The sequence below is a fragment of the Saccopteryx bilineata genome, chromosome 6 (genome assembly GCF_036850765.1).
Source record: "Saccopteryx bilineata isolate mSacBil1 chromosome 6, mSacBil1_pri_phased_curated, whole genome shotgun sequence".
Lineage (NCBI taxonomy): Eukaryota > Metazoa > Chordata > Mammalia > Chiroptera > Emballonuridae > Saccopteryx > Saccopteryx bilineata.
Genome location: NC_089495.1, coordinates 152,987,610 through 153,003,735, shown reverse-complemented (window position 1 = coordinate 153,003,735; position 16,126 = coordinate 152,987,610). Strand labels below are relative to the sequence as shown.

The 16,126-nt window shown below is 51.7% G+C and overlaps 1 protein-coding gene across 1 annotated transcript in view; it reads left to right on the top strand.

Moving 5' to 3' along the window:
- Positions 1–3,035: 3,035 nt before the first annotated feature.
- Positions 3,036–16,126, top strand: part of SCN4A (sodium voltage-gated channel alpha subunit 4) — a 45,705-nt gene continuing 32,614 nt past the window's right edge. The window contains exon 1 of the mRNA XM_066234953.1: positions 3,036–3,107. The gene's annotated coding sequence lies outside the window, so the exon portion shown is untranslated. The remainder of the gene's footprint in view (positions 3,108–16,126) is intronic.

Sequence of the window (16,126 nt, the reverse complement as noted above, 5' to 3'; positions counted from 1 at the left end):
CAGGCCCCCAGTGGTACTTTTGGGGACTTATAAGGACATAGATTGCATTGGTGGGATGCCTGGTGGTGGGGACCCGGTTTCAAGGCCTCGTCCGCCACTCTCAAGCTGTGGGATGGTTTCAGAGACCTGCCCTCCCTGGATTCCTGGAATTGAGGTGCCAGCCACCATTAAGTAACACCTCCTGAAGCTTCCAGAATGTCACCTCTCAGGGCAGAAACTGAACAGCTCGGGCTGGGGCTTGGGGGTGGGACAAGGTGTGAAAAGGCCGGTTCCTTTGAGTCAGGGTGGCATTTTCTGAAAGGTGGTTCTGTTTTGCAGAACTCTTGTTTGTGGGCAACTGCAACTCAATCTAAACTGGCTTTCTGGCTCCCGTGTGATGGAAGGACAGGGATGGAGCTGCTCTGTAGTTCAACTGGCTCAGGAGTCAAAAGGTGTCTTCAAGGCCCTTTTCCTTCGTCTCTCCCTCTCTTTGGTCTCTCTCTCTGCAGTGGTCTCACTGCCTCCGCCTTCAGACAGGTGGGAGACACACCGCAGGTACTTTCAGACTTTCCCGTGACTCCAAACCTAGAGGGTTCTGAGGAGAGTGAGACCCCTTTCATCTGCATCAATACATGTAGATCCCGGGAGGACTGAGACTGCCCGCTTGCCTTCAGTTACATGGCCAGCTTTTGGACCAACAACTGTGGCCAAGAGGATTGGCCAAACCTAGGTATCACGGCCACCTCTGTGGCTGGGCGGGTGGCTGTCCTGCAATCAGCAGCCCTACCAGAATCACATATTTGGAGTAGGCAAGGAGCAGTTTCCCAAAGGAAGGAAGGAAATTATCATAAATAGGAGAAAAAGAGTCATATTTAACATAAAGATTTGTTTTCCAATCAGCTCCATCCCTAATCCAAAAGACCTTGTGCAAATTAGAAATGAGCCCCTTCTTCTAGACATTTTATTACCATCTGCTGGAAAATGATCATTTTAAATACACTAACCTACAATGATGACAAATGTGATTGTTTCCCAGAATTGTACAGTGTATAACCCATACAACCGAAGGCAGCCGCCCTGCCACCTCATATGCTGTAGTTCACTGTAATTACCCCAATTCCTCATTAAAGGAAGTCTTATCCCATAGAGCTTTGGACAGTGGCCAGGCAGAGACCAAAGGGGCAGAGCCATAAAGGGAATGACAGCTGCCTCCCACCACCTTGCTTCCAGTGCCAAGGGAGCAGAGTGCTATCAGTGAGACAGCGACCAGGAGTTCCAGACAGTGGCCATCAGCAAAGCAAACTGGAGCCAGAGCAGGGCCAGGAAAGATGACAGGGACCCCAAGGAACAGCTCTGGGGAGACAACTTGGGAAGGATAAGAGACAAAACGTTTGCTTTTCTACTGAATGCTAGAAGCAGCAGACCCTTGTAAAGAAGAGGCCAGGGTGGGCAGGCCCTGGATGACATTGGCAATAGAGCTGTGTGCGAAGGCTCAGGTCAGGGGGCAGAGCAGGATGAAGGATGGCACAGAGAAGACCAAGTTACCATGTTGGCCTAGAAAACACACCTCTGAAGGTATGAGCTGATGCTCAAACTACAGCCAGGCCTGGCCCCTAGGGAGGGGTCTGCCTGAGGAGGCTGTATCCACAGAGTCCCTGGGAGGAGAGGTGCCATTGGGCCCACGCCCAGGATGGAGGGTCGCCACTCCCCAGGTCTCCATGAGCCCATCTCAAAGTCCGCTCTGTCCTGGACTCAGCTCAGCTGGGACTCTGGCTGCCAGAATAGGCAGAGTCGGGGTGAGCAGGGGAGACGGGATGATGGCAGGGAGATCTGGGGGACAGGGTTCTGGATTTGCCCAGGGATTCTCACATTAATTAGCCTGTGGTAGGCTCTGGTGGGCAGGCTGTGAAATGGGGCATTTCACAACTGCTCCACTAGGGGTCACCGCAGCCCCAGAGTGGAGGAAGGTGGGCTAAAATCAACCTCATCCGTCCCCCACCACGGCCCTTCCCCAAGCTCTGAGAGAGATCTAGCCAGTGGGGTGTAATGGTGGAGAAATGACCCTCGAGACTGATGTGTGTGTGTGTGTGTGTGTGTGTGTGTGTGTGTGAGAGAGAGAGAGAGAGAGAGAGAGAGAGAGAGAGAGAGATGTGTGTGTGTTTGGGTGTTTTGTGTGTGGTTATATCTAGGTGTTTTATGTATAGGTGTGTCTGGGTGTCTCAAGTTTGGGTAAGGGTGTGAGTGTGTCTGGGTGTGATGTGCAGGTGGTCTGGGTGTGTGATATGTAGGCATGAGTGTACAGATGGGCATCACTTGGTAAAAATCTAGTGACCACAGGTACACATAGGTGGCCCTGTGTACATGTGGACAGGAGGGTGTATATGGGCAGAGAGCAGCTGGATGTAAGTAACAATATGCATGGGAATGCATGAGTGCGACTGTAAGTGTGAATACATGCACACAGATGTACACACGATGAAAGTCTAGTGTCCGGGCGGGTGGCATTCGTGTTCACCTGACAGGACAGTGCATAGGGCTACATAATATAATAATGCACCTGTGTGCACAAGCCTGCTGTGAGTGCAAAGTGTGTCTGCGGGTGTGAGCAGTACACTGTGAATGACACGTTTGTGTGGATATAGGAAGGGTGATTTACAGGGATGGCTGAGGGTATGTAAGTATGCAAGCACTAGGGGGCATGGACATGAGTGTGTCAGAGTGTGTGAGTGTGTGCCACAGGAGTGTTCCTGGAAATGAATGTGAAAGAAGGTTCACATATGAGAATAAGCTTTGTACATTTGTCATGGGAGGGAGAGCAACTGTGTGTACGGACTCGTACGTGTGCCCCCGTGAGTGTGTGTGCATGAGTGTGAGTGTGTCACGCTGTCACTCGGGTCAGTGGGGCCCAGCCCAGGCAGTCCCAGGCTGAGCCAGAGCACACCCAGTAAGGGAAGTGCGGCTGAAGCTCCCACCTGAAGATTGGCCCAGTCCTCAGGTTTCACTCATGACCCTGTGACATCAGCCGCAGCAGCTGTCTCAGCCGGGCCCGGCCCCCCGGCCAAGTCCCCCAGAGTCCCAGCCTTAGCTCGAGGTGGGCATGACAGCAAGCACTCTGCTCCTGTCTGACGGTGAGTACTGCGCCCCTCTGCACCCCTCCTGGGCAGGGCTCCCTGAGGGCTGGCCACCCAGACAGGCTGGGCACCCTGGCCCCAAGCCTAGCCTGGCTCCAAGAAGTCACCTCTTTGCCCTGGGCACCACTGTCCTGCCCACACCGGGCCTTGCTCTTTGGCTACCCCTGCGGAAGCTCCTGCTGCCTTGACCCTCTGTCCCCAACTTGCCACTCTGTCTTATCCTCTGCTCTCTGTGCCCCTGCATGGCTGGCTGTCCTGCCCTCGGCCAGGGTCCTTATTCTGATCACAAATGGCCCAGTGCTAAGTCTGAGCTCTGGATAGGCACGGGGTCGCCCAAGAGACGGAGCTGGGCTGCGTTTCTTCAGGAGGGGACAGTGGAAGAGCCAAACCAAAACAGAGTCTGGGTTCTGCCTGTTTGCAGCGCAGAGGCAGGGGTGTGGGGGGGAGGGCGGCAGGAGGCCGGTGGGGGGTGGCAGGCGGCCAGCGGCCCCTTTGCTCTGCTGAAATAGGAATCTGTGAGATGCCAGTGGAGGACACTTCTCAGGCGGCGCGGCCCGCCTGCCAGGCTTGCTTGAGGCAGGCCCGGCCTCTCAACTCGCGTGGGGAAGAGTTGGGCCCCTTTCCTAAAGAAGCGGGAAAGGGAGGGGGTTTGAGGAGTGACCCCACACAGCAGCCAGAAAGCCCTTTGTAAGGGAGAAAAGATGAAGCCAGCCAAGAGAGGGGACCCCCTCCCCCCGGGAAGGGGCACTCAGGAGGAGACTTGAGGTCAGGGCAGGAGCTCCGGCCGAGGTGCCACACCAGGGCAGAAGGCAGCCCCCTCTCCCGCACTCAGGACCCCGGGGAGGGTGGGTGTGGCTAGCGGGAGAAGGAGGGGTGGTCTGAGCAGAGCTGGGAGGTGGCATTAGATGGCGTGTGTAGCTGAAGGGCAGTGGGCCCTGAGGGTTGTTGCTCACCAGAGGGGGCATTTATTCAAAAGATCAGGAAGTCCTGTCTAGAGGGTTCTGTGGGTGGGTTGGGGGCTGCGTGAGGTTTCCAAGAATGCACTGGTGTGGGAGGCAGGCCTGAGCCCCTCCCCAGTCACTGGGCTAAGCACTGTGATTGGCTGCTCGTCCCCCTGATGGGGGGCGGGGCACTGGGTCAAGGAAAGGGCTCACAGCATCCCACTGTTGGGGAGGTGGCCCTCCAGGTGGGGACTGGACATGTCCTACTCCCACCCATACCGCCTGTAGCGGGGACTGCCCAGAAATAAATCACCCCAGGGCCTGAGAGGGTTAGAGCCCAAAGGAGCCTCAAAGGCCATTTCATTCAGCCTCTAATGATGACCCAGCTCAGGAGAACCGCCAGAGACAAGTTCGGGGCCAGCCGGGCTGGTCTGGAGAGAGGGGACTGACAGAAGGTGGGATGAGGCTGGGGGGGCATTGTTGTCTCTCGGCTGTGACCAGGGCTGTGACTGTCCCCTGGGGTCCTGAGTTAAGCTAAGGAGATCCCAGGAATGCAGGCTGGGGTTGAAGGCAGAGAGCTGGCTCTCCCAGGGCCCTCCAAATTCTTCTGGGGTCACCCCCAACCCCCTGGCCATGGTTGGCGGCCTCACTGTGTGGCAGCAGTGTGGACAGTTGTGGTCATGTCACTAGCATTTGAAGCCACATCACCTGTGGGGGATGCCACAAGGGCCCAGATGTAACCCAAGGGCCCACCCTCATCTTCATCCCTGACATCTGTCTCTCAAGGGATTGACTGGAACTTTGTCGGGATTTGTGTGGCCCTGTCCCGGCCCGGTCCTGCTTGTCATTTCTGGTTGGGAACCTCTATGGGTAGGGGGTCAGGACTCGAGGTCGCCTTCCCAGCTCTCGGCTGGCCTGAGGGCCAGGGCTACCCAGAATCTTCTGTCGCCAGGGTTTCTGTGTTCCGACACCAGGCCCAGGCCCGGGGAAGTCCTGAGTCAGATGCTGAAGACATAGAACTCTTGTTGGGGGTGGTCCTCACAAGGTCCCTGCCTTTGGGCACCACTCTGGCCACCAGATCAGAGAGAAGTGTAGATAGTGTCAGGGAGGGGGTGGGGGGCATGGCGGGGGTGAGGTTTGGAGAAGGCTCTGAGGGGAGAGGGGGAGATATCATCAGAGAGGAGAGAGGAGATTGGCTCTTACAGAGAAAAGGGGGAAGTCTCTCTCCAGGTGACAGGAGAGAGACTCATTGAAGGAAAATAAAAAATCTGAGCCTTGGGGCCTCATAGCAGGTAGGAGGACAGGAGGGGACAGGGAGGGGACATGTCAACAACCGCAGTACAGGTTATACAAACCTCAAGCCCTCGACTCCTCTTACCAGGAGGGTTCCAGCCAGAGGGTCCTGACACTTATTGGGGGCACACGCTAGTGAGTGACAGGGCCCTGTCCTCAGTGGCCAAGGCCACTGTTTCTCAGGGCGGAGCTGACCCTGGTACAGGCTGGTGGGGGCAGAGCTCATACTGAGACCCGAGTGGGGGGGGCAGTGGGTCCCCATGGGCAGCCCTAGAGTGTGGCAGGGACAGACCAGGGCTCCCTGGGGCTCCATCTGAAGGTGCTGCAGGGGCTGGGGAATCCCAGGTTTCCTCCACCTCCAGTGCCTGCCCCAGACCTTTCATGTGCTCTGGCCCACAACCTGCCTCATCAGCAACAGCTATTTTTATTCCCTGCAGTTTTCAGTCAACAGGGAAGGGGGAGGGGCTCGAGGAACCCAGGGCTGTCCCCTCCATGGTCAGGCTGCCCACCTCCCCACAGGACCCTTAGTGGAGATGGAAAGTGCAATAGTCACCCGACCCCACTCTGTTTTAGAACTGGTTTGTGACCCCCCCACCAGATAGGCTCTGGAAGGCCACGCAATATAGCTTGGTAGTCAAGAGTCAATGTCTTTTTTGTGAATGGAGAGCAGGGCTTCCAGGCCTAGTGTATTATGTAAATAACAACCCCCTGGGGGGTTCCTTACCTTCTCTGTGCCTCAGTTTCTTCATCTGTGAAATGGAGTGATAACAATTGGATCGCGGTGAGAATTAAGTGAGCTTATGACATGAAAGATGCCCAGAACAGTGTGTGGCCAGTAGTTGTGTCTACAGAAGCATTAACTAGCAATACCGATTGCGGATGGCCGTTCCCAGCTGTGGTTCTGCAACAAGTGTCTCGTTGTTGTGGAGTTGGGGTAACAGATGGGGAAGGAGCTGTAGGAAGAGGGGTCTGCCCACAGGGAGCAGGACAGAGTAGCAGGGGCGGATTTCTCAGGTGAGAGAGGTCCTTTGTAAAAGCCCTGCAGAGCTGCTTCCATGAGGGTCCGGAGTTTGCCAATGTCTTCGCTGTGAGACCCAAGAGCCATGAAGCCAAACAGCAAAACAAAGCCCCTCTGGCTGTAGTATTAGCAAGTCCTGCCAGTGACTCTCAGCTTTTTTGGGGCTTATCAATTCTCCATCAGCCTCATTTTGGAGAAGACTCTTTTACCAGGGTAGTAAGTGAGGAAGCATCCCTGGAGGAGTTTCTGGGTTGAAGTTCTCTGAGCAAGTGGTAGTCAGTGAATGGCTGGCTGAAGGGCAGGACTTGGTCCATCAGCCTTCCTTGGGGGTTTCAGGTCATAGGAGGGCTCCTCAGACAACTAGAAGACTGCTCGTCCTAGTGCTGGTGACCATGACCCCAACTCCTAAGGGCCCGGCTGGAGCCTGGCTGGGGCCTGGGACCTGAGCCCACCCTCCCCAGATGGTTAAGTGTGGGAGACTGCAAGCTGGCAAAGCCCTAGCAGTTTAAGGCTTAAGCTAAAGGCTAAGCTCTTCCCCACAATTCCATATTGGCTATGAAGCTGAGTATTTGTACTCATCGCATCCCCCCACCTCACTTGTTTGATTAAGTTGCTAGAGGCAATTTACATGCCCTTCCTCTCATCCTTTGTTCTGATGTTGGTTGATTTCAGTTATGCAGGGTGGAGGGATTCTTGTTTATGCCTTAATGGATTCCTGGCCTTGAGAGAATTCCTGTTATGCCTCAGATGTGTGACTTTGTCTCAGAGGCTTCTTTATTTGCATATGGCTCTGCACTATGTAATAAAGCAGACCCAGGGGGCTTTGCTTCCCTCTGGCTGGCGATCAGCTTGCAGAGGCCTCCCGATCCCATTCTTTTTTTCTCTGAGTTTATTTCTTCATTCTCACTTGGGACCTGGACAATGACTAGCCGTGCTGGTCCACGATAGTTAAGGGTTGATAGAGGGATTAGAGAGGCAGATTGGCCCTGGGATTCTCCAGGCTCAGGATCCGTTTTGCACAGTCCTCTTGGCCTCTTGGTGGACTCAAGGCAGGAACAAGACCTGTCAGCTGTGGTCTGGGAGGGGTGAGGGCACCAGGCAGAGAGAGAGAGAGAGAGAAGAGAGCAGAGGCAAGATGGAGGCAGCATCTTAGGGTAACACAGGTAGGGGCAGGCATGGGGGGTGAGGGGTGGAGGGAGGCGGCCCTGTGAACAGGGGAGGATTTGCCCAAGGGCCGTGAGGTGGACCTAGACATAGTGTAAGAGAGGATGTGCACGCACAAGTTTGGAGGGGACATCCATGGAGCCATAGTCACCATGCTTGTTGGTGCCTTAGAAATTGCCAAGCCAGTGAAGGGTAGGAAGTCCCAGGCCGGAACTGATCAGCCTGACCATCTTCTGGAACAGCTGGCAAATGACTCATAGAAGCAAGGAGTGTGTGTTTGTGTGTATGTGTGTGCGTGCACAAGCAGGCTGCAGAGGGAGTTGGGGAATATGGGGGTCAATAGTGCATAGAAAAACTAACCCTTGAAGTATTCTCTTCATCAAACTGTTGACCTATAGGTCTCACCACCCATAGTTCCCAAAGCAAGGTTTTAGGAGGCCTGAGCCTGGTTCCCCCAGAGCCTACCAGATGCTCACCCCAACCCACGCCTTTCAGGGGCTTGGCCCAGGGACTCTGGTCTGTCCTTTGCAGAGAACAAAGAGGTGAGGCTCAGACCAACCCAATCTGGGTGTACCCTGTGTTGGGAAGGGTGGCTATGCCCAGCCCAGTTCTCCAAAGGGCTGGAGAAAGGTGGTATTTGTAGTAGTAGGCACTCAGGTTTGGCATCAAAAAGCTGCATTCGAATCCTTGCCCTGCCACTTGTTAGCTGGGATGATGAATTTGAAGCACTTGGAGCAGTGTCTGGCACACAGTAAGCACCAGATGAACGTATCCGTGGTTGTTTTTCATAAAAAAATATGTCTTAAGCCTCTACTTCATGGACCTGTGCATTTGGGGACCAGAGGAACCAATCTCTCTACCCCAAATAGACTCTTTTCCAAGTCGACAGAAGCTTGGAATTCAATATATTTATTTTATTTGAATGATTGATTTTTAGAGAGGAAGGTGAGAAGCATCAACTCATAGTTGCTTCACTTTAGTTATGTATTTTTTAAGATTTTAATTATTTATTGGTTTTTACAGAGAGAGAAATGGGGGTGGAGGGAGAACGAGAAGTACTTGCTTCACTCTAGCTGTTCATTGATTGCTTGTTGAATGTGCCTTGACCGGGCAAGCCCAGGGTTTCAAACCCATGAACTCAGTATTCCAAGTCAGAACTCTATTCACTACATTATCGCAGTCCAGGCCAGGCTAGAATTAATATATATATATATATATATATATATATATATATATATATATATTTTTTTTTTTTTTTTTTTTTTTTTTTTTTTCCTGAAGCTGGAAACGGGAAGAGACAGTCAGACAGACTCCCGCATGCACCCGACCGGGATCCACCCGGCACGCCCACCAGGGGCGACGCTCTGCCCACTAGGGGGCGATGCTCTGCCCCTCTGGGGTGTCGCTCTGCCACGACCAGAGCCACTCTAGTGCCTGGGGCAGAAGCCAAGGAGCCATCCCCAGCGCCCGGGCCATCTTTGCTCCAATGGAGCCTTGGCTGCGGGAGGGGAAGAAAGAGACAGAGAGGAAGGAGGAGGGAGGGGTGGAGAACCAAATAGATGCTTTTCCTATGTGCCCTGGCTGGGAATCGAACCCGGGTCCCCCGCACGCCAGGCCGAAGCTCTACCGCTGAGCCAACCTGTCAGGGCCGAATTCTTCTATATTTTGAGGTGAGATAAATTCCTCTGATTTAAGACTCAGTCTTGGAAGGGGATACCCACTCGCAGGACTTTGCTTCCAGAGAAAAAAGACTTCCAGGACCCACAGATGAGCTGGAAGGAGTTGATCGGAAGAGAGCACAGCTCACAAAACTCAAAGACAGCCCATTGGTGGAGTGTTATTTCATCAGGTTCCTAACCAACCAGAAGCACTCTGAGTGGAGGGAAAGGTCAGGTTTGGGAGGAGGAGGCAAGTTGGGGGAAATCTGACCAATGTTCTTAGAGGGCCTTTGGGAATTGGCAGAGTACAGAGTACAGAGCTGATTGGGGGAGGAGTCGTGGGGGCTACCAATATATCCTGAACAGGAAGCCAAACTTGGCATACAGTAAGTGCAAGAAAAATGTGGCCACCACTGTCATTCTTACTCCTTAGGGAGGACAGATCCTCAGGCTGATTGAATCAGGGACCTAAAAAAGGGGGCTTGTTTTGACCCAGTGAACCTCACAGAGAAAATATAATCAGCATCAGCCCACCCCTCACTCAGGAGCACCCATGTAACTCTGATTGTTTCCAGAACTCTCAGGGCTCCTGAGAGTCCGGAGGTTTCTACACTAGGCTCCAGGCTTCAGGCTGCCCTCCAAGACCTCTTAAAGCCAACTTCCTCTGCAGAGATTGTTAGACTAGGGGGGAGGGTCATCCAAGCGACTTCCTGTAGGCCTTTGGCTTGTCAAGGCCAAGGCCTTAAGTGCTGGCAAAGAAAAACACTATCCTTCCATCTCCGCCCCCAGCCTACCCTTGCCCTAGCTGATAAAAAGTTGTAACTTGAGATTTACAACTAGGGGGACATAGGGATCCATGTTGTATTCTTGGAGTTAGGCCACAGCGGGAATGCAGGAATTTGGGAAGTAGGCCACCCGGATGCCGGATGCTGTCTTTGGCCAGGACAGAAAAAGTTTGGACCTGTTTCAGTTTCCCAGGAAGTCCTGAGGTTGAGCCCCACTACTGGTAACGCTTGAGGGGTCTTCACTGGCCATGTACAGCTCTGGGTGATTTTGCTCCCAATCCACAGAGAAACCAAGAAGCCAGATGCTAGTGGGTGACCGGAAGCTTTGCTGGATATGAAGAGCTGGCTAGGTTGGCAGGAAGGATGGTGACAGGGCCTAAGCATGGTCAGCAACTACCTCTGCATCCTTGGGATATGCCCAGGGGACAGCCTGTGAGGGGCACATCATATCCATTTTCCATCTTCGGGAGAGTTCCTCCCAGAGGCTTTTACCTCTTAGGCCGGAGGGGCGTGGCTGAGGCTTCTTGGGGGGTAATTTCAGGCTAATGTAGTGCAGCTAGGGTGGGTTTCTGGATGCTTGAAGGACCCTCCTTGAAAACATTTGTGTTCTAGGAGAGAAGATTCTAGAAGCATATGTTGACAGGAGGTAGGGGAGGGGTGGTGCCTGTCATAAGCTTTATTTGGCCAAAAATTTGGGATAATCAGGATCACAGACATCCAGTTGTGAGGGATGGCCTTGAACTGAGTGAAAAATCAAGATCCAACAGGCTTTCACGAAAGACTGGAGGTGAAGAGGTACAGTGAGCAAGAGACATTTATGTAGAAATAGATGTAAAATCTTACACTTGGATTTATATTAACCTTGCATCCTGAAACCTTGTTATAATCATTATCAGTTCCAAGAGTTTTTTTGTTGTTGATTTTTTCAGATTTTGTACATAGGCATTATGTCATCTGAAAACAAAGACAATTTTCTTTGTCTTTCTTCCTAATCAGTATATCTTTTCTTTTCTTTTCTCTTCTTTTCTTATCTTATTGCATTAGCTAGGACTTCTGGTACAATTTTTTTTTAATTTTTATTTTATTTATTCATTTTTAGAGAGGAGAGAGAGAGGGAGAGAGAGAGACAGAGGAGAGAGAGACAGAGAGAGAGAAGGGGGGAGGAGCTGGAAGCATCAACTCCCATATGTGCCTTGACCAGGCAAGCCCAGGGTTTCGAACCAGCGACCTCAGCATTTCCAGGTCGACGCTTTATCCACTGCGCCACCACAGGTCAGGTTCTGGTACAATTTTTAAAAAGAAGTGTTGAGAAGTGACATCCTTGTCTCGTTCCTGATCTTAGTGGCAAAATTTCTAGTTTCTCACCATTTGGTACTATATTAGCTGCAGGTTTTTTAAATGTTCAGGTTAAGGAAGTTCCCTCTATTCCTAGCTTGCTGAGAGTTTTTTTAAAATCATGAATGGATGCCGGTTTTTTTCCAGTGCTTTTCTCTGCACCTATTCATATAGTCATGTGGTTTTTCTTTTTTAGCCTATTGATGTGATGAATGACATCAACTGATTTTCTAACGTTGAACCTGCTTTGCCTACCTGGGATAAATCCCACTTGGTTGTAGTGTATAATTCTTCATGTACACTCTTGGGTTCAATTTGCAGATATTTTGTTGAGTTCCACCTGGATTTAAAAGAGAAAAATCAGGTGCACAACTGATAGGATGAAGAAAATTTAATGGAACCACAGCTCATGAAACAACATGACAGGGGTGACTGCAAACTCCACCTTGTGAGCAGGCTACTGAGGAAGCAAAATGCCACACGGGGATGAATGAATACAAAGGGTGGCCAGGCCAGGGAGAAGGCTTCTCCCTGAAGTCAGACTATATCTGGAATTGGGTGTTCCGATCTGGCAGCCCCACAGAGAGACCATGCCGGGCTGGACCAGCTCCAGGGAAAAGTGGCCTCACCCTCCAGTGTCCTCACCCTCGGCTCCCTGCGTGTGGACAGCTGGCCTCGCTTGGCTCCCTACTCCCAACCCTTCCCCCCTCACCCGCCCCTGTCTTCTCACTGCCTCCCCCAAGACGGCCTGACTTTACCCACCGCTCTGGCCCAAACTTCCGTTTTGAGAGCAGTTTCAGTGGGGCTTCTCACTTACTAAATGGGCTCTGGTCCTGGCACCCAAGGAGCTGGGTTTTAATTTTGGCGTGGTTTCTCATTTATCACTCTCTAAAATTATCTTATTTGCTTCCCTATTTATTGCCTGCCTCCTCACTCTGGAATGCAAGCTCAGTGAGGACAGGGACTTTGCCACTGCTATATCCCTGGCTTCCAGAACAGAGCCTGGTGCAGAGCAGATGCTCAGGAAGTGTTTGTTGAATGAATAAATGTATGATCGGGGGGGGGAATTTGTTCCTCTCTGGGCCTCAGTTTCCCCATATAGAAAACGAAGGAGTTTGACTCGTTGATCTCTTGGGTCCTTACAACTCTGGCATTCTTAAATTCAGTGGGAAGAGCTTGCCTGGAGCCCCTGGGAACTTTTAGCTGCCACATCTGAGGAGCGGGTCGAGGCCAGAATCTGACCTTGGGCTGGGAGAAGGAGGGTTCGAGCTATGCCATTGACCCGCTTTACTCCAGGTTGTGGCTGGAGGAGCCATGTGGAAATAGATCTGCCAGTGCAACACCCAGCCCATGACATGGAGCATTGTCATGCTTGTCCCTGCCAGGAAGTCACAGGTGCATATATCCCAGGTGTCCTCCATTCCTCCACTGGTGCCCAACACAGGTTGTCCCATCTATTTATTCTAGATATATTGAAAGGGTGAGCAGAAGGCACATACATGCTGGTCCATTTCAACCCACCACCACTGAGGGGAGCTTTTCAAGGCTGCAGGATGAAGTCCAGATTCCCAGGCCTGTCATTTAAGGCCCCGATCCAGCTCTCCAACCCATCTCCTCGAAATGCCTACACAGTGGCTGACACAGTGTAGTTTTCCCTGTGTCTTGCCTCTGTCTTTGCTCTGGCTCTTCCCTCTCCCTGGAGTGTCCTTTCCCTCCATTTCCCTGTGTTCATAACTTATTCACCTTTGTGGCCCAAATGAGGTCACATCTTTCCTTCCCCACATGGTATTAACCACTCATCCACCTGAATTCCCATAACATGATCACCTCCCATAACATAATCACCTTGCCCTCTCCTCATGTCATAGTCACATGTGCCCATGTTCACCTTCTCCCCAACTATCAACTCTTGGAAGGCAGGATACCCAACTGGTACACCTTTGTGTCCTACTCAGGGCTAGCTTAGCTTCTGGCTTATGAATATGTAGATGGATGGATGGATGATGGATGAATAGATGGTGGATAGATGAATGGATGAATGGGTGGATGGATGGATGAAATATATCAGAATCCATTTTATCCCCGGAAAGGTCTGTATTCAAGGCCTTATCCACTTATTCCTTCCACAAATACATATTGAGTGCCTACTGTATGTCCACCGCTGGGACTGGCTGCGGTGACTTAGACACAGTTCTTGCCCTCTTGCCATTTCATCCTGGTGGAGGAGACAGACAAATAAACAAGCAATTATCAAGTATGATAAATGATGTCAAGGAAAACACAGGGGACTGTGATAATAGAGATGGGAGGAGAAGAGACATGTGAGTCTAGACCAGGGATGAGAGGAAGAGCCATGTGAAGAGGGAGGGGATGAGAGCCCCAGGGACAGCAGAGGCCCCAAGGCACACACAGTCCCAGGCAGTGGTCAAGGAGCCGGAAGGAGGCCTGGGGGACTAGGGCAGAGTGAGCAGGGAGGAGGGCACAGAGACAAGGGTGGGAAGGTAGGCAGGGGCTGGATCATGAGACAGGTTTTATTCTAAGTGTGACAGGAAGTTACTGGAGAAATTTAAGCAGGAAAAACATGATTTGTTTCCTGTTTTTATAAAGATCATTGGCTGCTTTGTGGGACTGGTTTGGAGGGGGCAGCACCAAAGCAGTTAGCAGGGAATAGGCTATTGCAAGAAATCATCATGATATGGATTGGGGAGAAAGGTGCGGTTAGGGTTATCTGTATTAACAGAACTTTGGACAGATGATGTAGAAGGAGAAGGAAAAAAAAAAGAGAGAATCCAAAGAGACACCCTAAATATTTCACTTGTGCAACCAGATGGATGGTGGTGCCATTCTGAGTTGAGGAAGACTGTGGGTGGGACAGACAGTGGGAAGAACACAAGTGTGTCATTCCAGACACTGGAGGTTGGGATGTCTATTAGCTACACACATGGAGTGGTCAGTAGCCAGTTGAATGTCTCCATCTGGAGTTCAAAACAGAAGTTTCTCATATTCCTGTAACACTATTTACAGTCACCGGAATGATGCCATCCAGACCCAGACTGAGGCTTGAGAAACTTTAGAGACTGGGGAGTCAGAGGACAAGCAAAGGAAATGGAGAAGGAACAGCCAGAAGGCGGGAGGGAAACCATTGGGCGTATTCTCACGAAGGCAACAGAACAGAGCATCTCAGAAGGGGGCTGCGGCCAAGTGGGTTGAATGCTTCTGAGAGGCTGAGAGAGGTGAAGACAGAAATCTGTTCAGCAGACTTGGCAACAGGGAGGGTGCTAGTGACTTGACAAAAGCCGTTTCAGTTGAGTTGGGGGAATAGAAGCCAGGCTGGAATGGGTTGGAGCATGAGCAAAAGGTAAGGAAGTCAAGACAGCTGGTGTTGACACTTTCCAAGAAGTTGGTTTATGAAGAGGAACAGAAAATGAGGGCAATAGATGAAGGGAAGTGGGTTAGGACGAGAGGTGGGGATAGGGTCGTTGTCACAGCTGCCATTATTTTGAAGAAGGGAGAGGTGAATGGTGGTGGAGAGAAGACAGAATATAGATCTTTGAGGAGAGAAGACAGGTGGGAACCAGGCATTTGGATGGAGGAGGAAGGGGGCGGGGCAGTGAAGAGAGGTCGATTTGACTGATTTGATGGTTTATGATGGCTCCTGTGCTCTTAGTGAAGACTGGAGGCAAAGTCACCAGCTGGGAGCATCATGGGGAGAAAGTGTGGGAGGTTTCAGGAAAGAACACGAGGCATGACACGGTCATTCCCCAGAAGTGGAAAAGTGAGGCTACCAGAGAAGCCTGTACTTACAGAGCAGAATGGAGGGCACACCTGGGGTTTGTAGCCATGAGGTCAATGTAAAACCAGCCAGGTCCTGCCTTTGCTCCAGCAACGTCCAGCTGCCCGGGGGCTAACTCGGGACTGCAGAGCTGGGACAGATGGGCTGGGGCTCTCCAGGCAGGTGGAATAGAAGAAGGGAGGATGCTAGACGTGAGGGTATTTTCTAGGGAAGGATTATGATGATGGCTCTTGTAACGGAGGGTGAACAAGGAGAGAAGTCAAGTCAGAGGGGTCTGATAAAGAGGGAGAAAGTGCAGGGTTGAAGGACTGAGAACTCAAATAAGTCCAAGGAGCACAGCGGCCAGCACGTGGGCTGAGCTCCGAGGCAGGAGGTGGGGGAGGGCAGGGCTGGAAGAGTAGCTGCAGCTTCTGGTTACGCTGTAGGTTCAAGTGCGCTCAAAGGAGCAAGGGGCTAACGTGGAGCATTCCACTAATTAATTAATTCATTCATTCGAACAACTTTGAGCGTTAAGCACACTGCTTCCTGGAGGCAGTGTTTTTGTGTGTGTGTGTAGGTTGAGACTGGAAGGACAAATGAAAGCTCCCCAGGGAGACAAAAAAAGAGGGGTACTCCGGGATGTAGACAGACCATACGCAAAGGCACAGGTGGGGTGAGAAATAGTTTAAGCCATTTGTAAAAATGGAGGTACCATGGCCAGAGAGTGGGAGGGGGTTGGTGGCAAGGTAAGGATCGGATCATGGGAGCCTCAGGAAGGCCACATGGAGGAGTGTGGACATACTATTAAGCAGTGGAAAGCCACTGAAGGATTAAGCAGGGGATTGACATGATCACGTTAGTGATTTTAGAAATGTGGATGGTGGGTGGAGGGGACCCTGGCAGTAGGTCGGGAGGCGTGGGGAGGTTATTTGAATAGAGTGGGTGAGGGGCGCTCACACTGCACTCGGAGAGAGCATCACCAGAGTGTGGAAACTGATCAGGTGTATCACCAGGATGCTCTCAGCAACCATGAACCAAAAGTGGGCCTCA